This window comes from Aotus nancymaae, unplaced genomic scaffold (assembly GCF_030222135.1).
Source record: "Aotus nancymaae isolate 86718 unplaced genomic scaffold, 86718_ANA_hifiasm-v0.15.2.pri h1tg000059l, whole genome shotgun sequence".
Lineage (NCBI taxonomy): Eukaryota > Metazoa > Chordata > Mammalia > Primates > Aotidae > Aotus > Aotus nancymaae.
This window is the reverse complement of record NW_026988473.1, coordinates 15,683,270-15,691,031: the sequence shown is the minus strand read 5'-3', so window position 1 is coordinate 15,691,031 and position 7,762 is coordinate 15,683,270. Positions and strand designations below refer to the sequence as shown.

The 7,762-nt window shown below is 49.7% G+C and overlaps 1 long non-coding RNA gene across 1 annotated transcript; it reads right to left on the bottom strand.

The window, feature by feature from the left end:
• Positions 1-5,397: 5,397 nt before the first annotated feature.
• Positions 5,398-7,669, bottom strand: LOC135270092 (uncharacterized). Its single transcript, XR_010338316.1, has 3 exons — positions 7,488-7,669; positions 6,984-7,097; positions 5,398-6,174 (listed from the first exon to the last, which is right to left on the bottom strand). It is a non-coding gene; the product is annotated as an uncharacterized LOC135270092 (long non-coding RNA).
• Positions 7,670-7,762: the final 93 nt, after the last annotated feature.

Sequence of the window (7,762 nt, the reverse complement as noted above, 5' to 3'; positions counted from 1 at the left end):
CTGTTAAAATTAAGCAGAGTGTATCTTTAGTCACCAAAATGATTGTTGTAGGAATACTGAAAGTCACCACTTATTGAGCACCAACTATGTACCAAACACTGCTCTATTTATGCGCACACTGTATGGGGTGATTCTCAACAACACCCTAGGAGGTCTTTATCATTCATTGTATAGGTAATATAAGCGGGCTCAGAGATAAAAGACGGGGTGAGGAGAAAGGTGAGGGAAGGAAGAGAAAGTTCAAAGGAAATTAATTTAAAATTATTGGGTAGATATAATGTGCCATATGTGTTGTGTTACGATAGGTATTGGAGATACAAAGATGAATAAAATATCTCTCTCAAGAAGTTGATACCTTGTGCGACATTGAGGGTGACAGCCGAGAAGGCAAACATATAATAATAATGATGATGATGTCAATACAATTCAGTCCAGAAGTATTTATCGAGTTCCCAGTATGTGTTAGACACTGCACTAGTTGCAGGGGATAGTTCCTCTTCTCTTGGTATTTATCATCTAATAGGAAAGTCAGACATTCATCAAATAATTATACGTGCTTAAAATTGCAATTGAGCACAATAAAAGACAACAGATGGGCCACAGCTTGACAAAGGATTAGTACGCAGAATATACAAAGAACTCCTACTCAGAGTAAGAGATAATCTGTCAAATAAACCAATTAGCGACTTAAAAATGAGGAAATGGCCAACAAACAAATGAAAGTGTGCCCAGTCTCACTTGTTAACAGGGAATTGCAAAATTAAAACACTAAAAGGCCATTTCATACCCATCAGCTTGGCAAAAATTTTGACATCTTACAATACCAAAAGTTGTTGAGGATGCCAACCATGGGAACTCTAATATACTGCTATCAAACTGTGAATGGTACAACCACTTTGAAAAACCAGTTAGCCATGCCAAGTAAAGCTGCCAGTTCCCATGCCTTGAACCCAGCAATTCTGCACCCAAGTGGCTACTGAAAGACTTACATTCACACAAGGAGATGGGTATAAAAAATGCTAATCACAATACTGTTTTTAACAGAAAAAAAATTAAAAATAAGTTGAATGTCCTTCAGAAGGACATTGGTAAATTAAGTATAGTGAACTCATATCATGCAACCTGAATAGGCAGTGAAAATTGCATAATCTAGAACTACATGTCTCAGTGTGAGCACATTTCAAGATCATACTGCTAGGTGAAAAGAGCAAGTTGCACAATTATATACTCAGTATAATGCTGTTTCTTCAGAGTTTAAAAACATACCAAACAATTCTATAAAGTGCTTACAGGCACAAATATATGTAGCAAAAATACAAAAGCATGCATAGAAATGATAAAACTCAAAGGCAGAAAAGTGGTTACCATAACGGAGGGACAGAAATGAGTTCAGAGGACTAGATCTGTGAGGTTTTATGTCCTTTAAAAAAGATCTGAAGAAAACAGAGCAAATGTTAAGCTTTGACAAAGACGTGGAGGAGGCAGGGGAAGGCACACAGAATAGTGATTAATTATATTATTCGCTGTAGTTTTTCCGTATGCTTTAAATTTTTTTTGAATTGCTCTTTGACCTACTAAAAGAGAATTCCACTGAGTTGGAGGGGTGGGTCAGGGAAGGCTTCTCAGATGAATTGAGTCTTGCTTAGGATGACAGCTGAAAATTGAGTAGAAGAGGAAGGGCGGGAAGGTGTTTCAGGCAGTGCTGAGAGGCTGGACTGGGAATGTGAGGTAGGGACCAAGGACTGAGACCCCCTGTGTAGCCAGAGCAGAGGAAGACAGGAGCTGGAGTTGAGGGGAGCGGGAGGCGAAGGGGGTGTGCACAGAGCATGGAGGACCCCACAGGCCATCCTGAAGGGTCAAGTCTCTCCCCTAAATATGACAAAACCAGCAGGCGGCCCAGAGACACTGCACTCGGCCAGATAGCAGAACGGGGAGGGCGTTCTTGAAAAGGTGACTCACATTTGATTCTGGAGGATGAGTAAGAGGAAGCCGGTGGGGGGAGGGGGAGAAGGGAGGGAGGGGGAAATTCCCTGGATAGGGCCTAAGCGCCGCAAAGACCTGAGGACCTTCAAGAGTGTGGCCCCAGCGGGCTCCGGCCTCCGAGGCGAGCTCGGGAGGCGTGGCGTAGAAAATAGCAGGCGAGGGGGTCTATTAGACGGGGAGGAGTCAGGGCCAAACAGGGGTTGCAGGTGGCTGTTCTGGCAGAGCGAGGAGGATGGATTTGAAGGAGACCGGCGTGCAGGCGAGACCTTTGAGGGGGATTTGTCAGCAGCCAAGGGGGGCGGGGCGCCGGGCGGGTCTGGCTGGAGTGGGAATGAGGATGGAGTGCAGAGTGCCTGGAGAAGTGTTCCGGAGGGAAGGCAAGGCGTCGGGACTAGGGGGTGGGCGGGCGCGCCTTCTCCGCGATGGACAGTAATCGGGTCAACACGCGGCGAGCGGAGGTGCGCGCGGAGCCAACCGTTTGAGCAGAGCTGTCGGGCCAGCGTTGGGTTGGGCGCGCCCGGGCTGCAGGCGGGGAGCCGGAGGTGGGAGGTGCCTCTTGCCAGTGACTCTCCACCGCTGACAGCAAACCACTTGGTCCGGACGGAGGACAGAAGGGGAAGAAACAGAGGGATCGCTGGGGGGCGGCAAGGAGCGGGATTGTGGTGGGTGGGGGGTCGAGAAGGACCGGGCGCGCAAGACCGCGCCGACGCCGCGCGGCCGCCGGGAGGGCAGCTCCCCTGGGCAGGACTGGGCGGGCCCTGGGGCCGGGAGCGGGCTGCGGCATCGCACCCGGCGCGAGCAGGCGCGGAACAGCGGACCCCGACCGGGCCTTCCCGCAGTTTTTCCGGCCACCTTGGAGTGCAGGGTCCCCGAGCGGCCCGACCCCCTGCCCTCCCGGCTCCCGCCAGGCTCCCCGCACGTGCAGGCCGCGCCTCCCACCGGCCCGCGAGCCCGGCGACGTCACTGCAGCTCTGACGCGCGCTCATGGAGGCCCGGGCGGAGGCCGCGCGGCGCGGGCTTCCTCCGAGAGGTCTCAGTCCCGGCAGCCCGCGGCCGCATCCTTGACCCTCCTCCAGGGGAACCTCGATCTTTCCAAATTCGGTGGGGCCGGCTGTCCTTCGAATACTGATAAGGACGTGAGCGCTGGGTAAAAGATTTCCGGAAAGAAATAGCCGGACCTAAGAAAGAGACTAATCATAGCCTCCAGCTAGAGCTCCACTCGTGTGCTCAGCGCTCTTAGGAACAATAATAACGACCACAGCCATAATAGCCACCATTTATTGAGCGCTTACTCCGTGCCAGGCACGGTGTTAAGCGCTTTGCCGGCAACAACCCTCGGAGGTAAGTACCATTATTATCCCTATTTTGCAGGAAACCTGGGCACAGAGAGGTTAAGTAACTTGCCCCAGGGCACACAGCTAGCTTATGTCAGTGCCAGAATTCCAAACCCGGCTGTCGGATCCCATGTCATTTTCATGTCAGCCCACTAAGGACGGGATCCTTCTCTCCATCTTAAAGATGAGGAAACTAAGGCACATGGAAATTTAAGTATAATACCTTGCCCAAGGTCACCTAGCTGGAAAATGGACGAGGCAGAAAGCGAACCCAGGGCTCCTCTCTGTGCGCAGAACCCGCGGTCTTGGCCATAGGCGATGCCCCTTCCGACAGCCCAGCAGGGTATGGCCCGGAGTCGCAGAGGCGCAGCCCCCGCGGCCTCCGATCCCCTGGTGAATCCGGTGTTTCTGAGCCTCGTCTCTGCTCAGCCCGCAGGCGTTGCATAGGGAGGCGTCTCCAGGAATCTAGTCGGGGATGGGGCCGCGGTCCTCAGTAGGGATGGAGCGGGGGCGGAGGCAGCAGGAGGGATCTGGAGTCCCGACTGCAGAGCAGCTGGGTCGGGCTCTGGGCTGGGCGCCTGCCCCGCGCGACCGGCAGAGGGCGCTGCCGCACACGCCTTGGATCTCACTGTCACCAGGACCTCGGGGCGGGCTGACGTCGGCCTGCAGACGCCTGGACTCAGAACCCCGAAGCAAGAAGCTTCCCTTCCTGGTGGCTGCCATCCCTCCGGCCCACCATTTCAGCCCTGGACCTGCTTTCCCTAACCGCTCTTCCCCATCTTCTGTGCTCCTGCCATCCCATCACCGACTTTCAAGGCTTCCCCAGCTCCTGCGCAGCGGGTTTTGTCATCTCCTGCTGAGAGGCGCGGACACGGATTCCCATCCCACTAAAGGCTTAGGTGTTTGCAAGTCAAATTTAGCCTTGCCTCCCCTTCTCGCCTTCTGGCGATTTAAAATAGGGATAAATCATCTACTTGGAATAAATGACTAATTTTTCTCTTCTTCTCCAAAATACGGTGGGTAGGGGCAGAGTTGGTTAAGTAGGCGCAGATAGATGAAAGGATCTATTTTCATAATAGCTACCGAGTACAGAGTGCTTCTTTTGCGCTGAGCCCTTTATGTGCATTGACTCATTAATCCTCACTACAGCCCTAAGAGGTGTGGATGATGATTGCTGTTTGATGGATGAGGTCACAAGGCTGGTAAGTGGCAAAGGTGGGATTCTTCCCAGGAGTGTCTGACTTTAAAGCTATGTCCTCATCCCCCAGAATGTACACGCTGAAACAACTGAACAGAAGAGGTAAGATGCAAATCATGAAAAACAAATCAAAATCTATGCTGAGAGTGCATAGAAATACCACATGTGAAGGGGAGGCTTGACCAGCTTGAGTCCCCAATGTGGGACTCAGATGTCTAGCAGAAAAACAAAACCTAAAGGTGCAAGGACAGAATAGGAATGAGGCTTTTGGCTTTAGCTTGGAAGAGCATCCGGAGAGGCCCACTCACTTTCTATGTCTGGGCTCTGAGAAAATAAAGGTGGTTCTAGGAAAATCTGAAAAGTATGGGAGAAAGAAAAAAAAAAATCCCTTTTGTGGTTTTTCCTCTAACCAAGCCTCATTTTGCTATTTGTGTTTTATTTTAAAATTAATGTGGCTCTCCCCACCCTTTAAATTGGCACATAAATAGCAAAAACAGAAGGAAAGCCAGCTACAAACTTAAAATGTGGTGGGTTTCTCAGGAAGGAGGTACATGACGTGAAATGGAAATGAGGATTAAATGAGGTGCCTTAAACATTTCAAAAACAGACTTTCCACACGGAATTTAGATCATAAGCCCTGAGGACAGCTTTGTCTGGGTCTGGGCTTGGTATAGTGTCTAGAATCTATGAGTGCTCCATGAATGTGTAAAGCAAATCACCCTTTCAGTACACGCTTGTTTCATCTGACTACCTGGCCTACCACGTTGCTTATGGTTTTATTTATTATTATTATTATTAATTTTTTGAGATGGAGTCTTGCTCTTGTAGCCCAGGCTGGAGTGTAATGGCGCGATCTTAACTCACTACAACCTCCGCCTCTTGGGTTCAAGTGATTCTCCTGCCTCAGCCTCTCGAGTAGCTGGGGTTACAGGCACCCACAACCATGCCTGGCTGATTTTTGTATTTTTAGTAGAGATGGAGTCTCCCCATGTTGGCCAGGCTGGTATCGAACTCCTGACTTCATGTGATCAACCTGTGTCGGCCTCCGGAGTGCTGGGATTACAGGTGTGAACCAACAGGCCCGGTCTGCTTATGGTTTTGAAGTGTGGTTTCTGGGGTGATTCCTGTCCTCTAGATCTCAGTCACTCCTCAGACCCTTCACTTTTCCAGAAATTTCCTCTGGAAATTCAGTCAAGGTGAGGCAATAGGTGATGATGTCACTAGGCTTAGTTAAGTAGAATGACTGCTTGGCTATGGAACCACCAACTGGAGGTTTTTCCAAATGAGGAAAGCCAAGGCAGAAAGAACCTCATGGGACTCGTCACTTAATAGTTCTGACTCTATTGCCCTGTGTCTTTAAACTGGAAGAATTCCCCTCTTCCCCCAATACCCTGGCCATACCAGGCAGCCTCCTGCAAAATTCTTGGGCTTCTTTGCCTTTTCCTCAGTCTGCTTCTCCTTCCCTCCTCCTTTCAGCACATTCACTCCACAAACATATAGAGCCATTATGTGTAGGTGCTGGGGATACAGCAGAGAACCTGGCTTGAGCTCATGGACTCACCTTCTCCTGCTCCCACCTGGCTCCTTTCCTTGTGGTTCCAACTTTCAGACTTGGCTCCACCAGAGTAACTGACTTGCTTCTCCATGTGGGAACGACTGCTGAGACACATTTGATATTCTATCAGCTTCTGGCAGCTTCCTGAGGCCATACCTGCTGACCTTAGAACCCCACCTTGGGGATATCCATTTGGCAGGCGTGGATCCTAATAGACCTTCAGGAGCAGAACTTGGGACTGTTCTAGCTCCAGGACCTGCCAATGCCTTCCCATCCTTTCCTAGTTGTCTTTCCTTCAGTTCATAAGAACACTGTTTCTGACGACTGAAATCACTCAGGTCATATTTATGAAACATCTATTACAATGAAAATCCCATAGTGACATAATACGTCACAGGAAAACGCTGGCTAAAACAAACAACAGCAACTGTCTGGCATGGGACACATTGAATAAGGCTTATGAGTCTTTTGGGTCTTTTTTTTTAATTGAACTTTGGGATTGAGCGATTCATAATAATGAAAGGGAAGGAAGATACTAGGCCTGTTTCAGATCTCAAAATTATTCACATGGAACAGACTTTCACCATCACCACCATAAAAGAGCAGAATGCCCAAGGTAAATGGCCACTTTTTGTCTTTCTGGGAAATCCATTAATACTGAATGATCTTGGTCTTGACTCATTCCAAAAAAAAAAAAAAAAAAGAGGATTGAGCCATAGGATTCAGATTATGTCCTTGAAAATCCCTTTAAAAACTAGATTCCAAATCAGCGCTCTTATTCTCCTTGAATGTCCCACCCACCTGCCTCAGCTTGTCCTCTCCCTTCCAGATACAGCATTATTTTCTCTCTTTGAGGAAGAACGGCCCAGAGACCAGAAGAGTGAAGGAACATCAGGACAACTTTTCCACTGACCTGAGTTGCTAAGCCATTTGGACTCAGAGAACTCGTTATATATGTGTGCTGCGTCTGCATGAATTTGTGGTTGTGCATTTTCTGGCTAATATCCAGTCTTCAGAACACAAGGGCCTGAAATACGACAAAAAGAAGACCTCTGTGTCAAGGACGTGTGTCCACCCACCAAGAAGTTCTGGGTGGCCAGAGGGGCTCCTAGCTTAGGGTCTGCGTGTCCAGCTGCTGGGGTAAAGAGATTTGGACACCACTGAACATTTCTTCTGGGATCTTTCCAAACCCTTTTGGGAACCGGCAATAGCGCTAGTCTGGGGAAATTAGTTTTGCACTTTCACAGAGTGAGAAATTCCTCAAGGGGCATTCTTGTACTTGGGAAGAGAAATCGAACCCAGCTCATTCCTTCAGGGCCCTTGCCGCTAATAAGGCAGATCGAATCCAGTTCAGTTAGTCCCACCTGGGTCAGGGCGTGGAGTGGGGACAGGAGCAATAGAGTTCAAGGAATTTCACCTGTGGCTACGGCCCTTCTCTGACCGATGCAAGCTTGATATTTTAGGGGCCCGTGTTGCCAGTATGTAAACACCGTGAGTGACAGCCAAAGCTCCCAGGCGACCACAGACGATCTCAAACCCTTCCTATCTTCCTAGAAACCCTGGCGGCGCGGCCGGCTGCTTACTGTCTGATGCAACAGTTTGCAACGCTGTTCTGGGAGTTGAGTTCTGCAGCGGCGCGCCGGGCGCCGGGCCGACGCGCATGCGCGGGCTGCGGCTCCGCCCCACAGGGCG